The sequence below is a fragment of the Gavialis gangeticus genome, unplaced genomic scaffold (genome assembly GCF_001723915.1).
Source record: "Gavialis gangeticus isolate Ggan-Ray unplaced genomic scaffold, GavGan_comp1, whole genome shotgun sequence".
Classification (NCBI taxonomy): Eukaryota; Metazoa; Chordata; order Crocodylia; family Gavialidae; genus Gavialis; species Gavialis gangeticus.
Window position 1 is genome coordinate 79,906,114 of NW_017729024.1, and position 2,434 is coordinate 79,908,547.

A 2,434-nucleotide genomic window follows, 5' to 3' on the forward strand; every position below is an offset into this window, starting at 1 on the left:
GCAGGGCCAGCAGGGGTCCCCTCCATAGTCCTCTCCCCCCTCCTCCAGCCACCCTGACCCCTTACTTGCAGCACTGGAGCCCATTGTGAGGAGCGAACCACAGAGACACTCTGGCTGCCAGCCTCCAGACCCAGCCTCCGGTTGCCTAAGGGCACTGTCTGGGACTATGCCTTGCCCTGCTTTTTTTAACTTCATCTTTTAGACCCCTGGATATCCAGGGTTCTAATTTTCTCCCTGTGCTGCAAGTTTGCAGCACGAGGAACATTTTTTCATTCACACACATGCCTCTTGCCCCATCTCAAAGGGGTTTGAGATGGGGCAAGAGACATGTGCACTCTCATCTGGACATGCCCCATAAGTCTTACAGCCCTGAACATCAGGAGAAGGAAACCCCGGGTCCTCATCATCAGGAACTCCATCCTAAGGGGAGTGGAGGGTCCCATCTGCCGACCCGACCCCATGGCACAAGAGGTCTGTTTCGTACCTGGGACTCAGATTCGGGACATCACAGAGAAGATCCCAGCCTGCATTCCACCCTCAGACCGGTACCCAATGGTTCTCATCCACATAGGAACAAATGACCCAGCCAGAGGCAACCCAGACCACATCATGAAGGACTTTGAGGCCCTGGGGGCCAAGCTCAAGGAGACGGGGCACAGGTGGTATTCTCCTCTATTCTCCCAGTGAGTAGGCATGGATGGCAACATGAGGCCTGCATTGGCAAGGTCAACCAGTGGTTATGGAATAGGTGCCGCCAGGCAGGCCTCAGGTTCCTGGATAACGAGCCATGCTTTCATGCAGGGGACTTGCTTGGGTGGGATGGGCTACACCTGTCTCCTAAAGACAAGCGTGTCTTCTCTTCCAGGTTGGCTGATCTCACTTTAAACTAGCTTCACTGGGGGATGGGGCCACAGGAGGACCTGAGGACACCTCCCAACCAAGACAGGTGACATACGCAAGGAGTACCCAGGTAAGCAGCAGGGGTCCAGATAGTCCTGAGAATCTGGGGATGGCATACACACCAATTCAAGGCCTTAAATGCCTCTATACCAATGCTCATAGTATGGGGAATAAGCAGGAGGAACTTGCCCTCTGGATAACTAGTTCAAACCCGGACATAGTAGGGCTCACAGAAACCTGGTGGGATTCATCCCACGACTGGGAGGTCAACATTAGGTGCTATAGGCTATACAGGCGGGATAGAAAAGGGAGGAAAGGTGGAGGTGTGGTGCTCTATGTCAAAGAGCAATACCCCATCCTGCTGGTTGAGGATGTGTCAGAGGAGGGGCAGGCTGAGGTACTCTGGGTCAAGATACAGGGGGGTCATGGGGAAAGGGACTTAACAGTGGGAGTCTACTACAGACCTCCCAACCAAGAGGTGGAGCTGGACCGCAAATTCTTAGGTCAGCTTGTGGAGGCACTTAAGGCAAGGGCTGTAGTTGTCATGGGTGATCTAAATTACCTGGACATCTACTGGGAGGAGCAGTCAGTCAGGTCTGACCACTCACGGAGGTTCCTGGCCAAGATACAGGACCTCCACTTAACCCAAGAGGTGCACAGTCCTGCCGGGGGAATGCCCTGCTGGGCCTGGTCCTGGCCACAGGCAACTGGCAACAACCTGGTGAGGGGACTGCAGGTCCTCGACCACCTGGGTGATAGCAATCATCACTTGCTGGAATTCACCATCCAGCGCAGGGTGTCAAGGGCCTGTCGTTCCTTAATGAGACAATACTGAGAGCCCAAGATGTGATAATCCCAACAAGAAGCACAGGGGACAAGAGTGCCCAAAAGCCCCCCTGGCTTACCAAGGGCATTTGTGAATGCCTGATTGCCAAAAAGTTGACATACACCCAGTGGAAGGGAGGGGCTATCACCAAGGAGGAGTATACTTCCACCACTAGGGTCTGTAGGGGGGCTGTTAGGAAAGCTAAGGCAGATACTGAACTAGACCTAGCATCAAGGATCAAGGATAACAAAAAGTCCTTTTTTAAATACTTAGGGAGAATGAAGGCGGCCCTGGGCAACGAGGGGCCCCTGCAGGATATGCTTGGCAATCTGATGGTCACACCAGAGGAGAAAGCAGACCCCTTTAACAATTTCTTTGCCTCTATTTTCTTGTGCAGGGACTGGGACTCCCCTACCGAGATTCAAGATAGACTCGGGAGAAACTCTGCCAAGCCTACAGTCAGGGAAGACTGGGTTAGAGAACTTCTGGAGGGGCTGGATGTGTTCAAATCAGCAGGTCCAGATGCTCTCCACCCCAGGGTGTTGAGGGAATTGGCAGGGGTTATCGCGGTGCCCCTGACATAGCTTTATGAGCACTTGTGGTGCTCTGGCCAGGTCCCAGACAACTGGAAGAGAGCCAATATGGTCCCCATCTTTAAAAAAGAGAAGAGGGAGGACCCGGGCAACTATAGGCCCATTAGTCTTACAA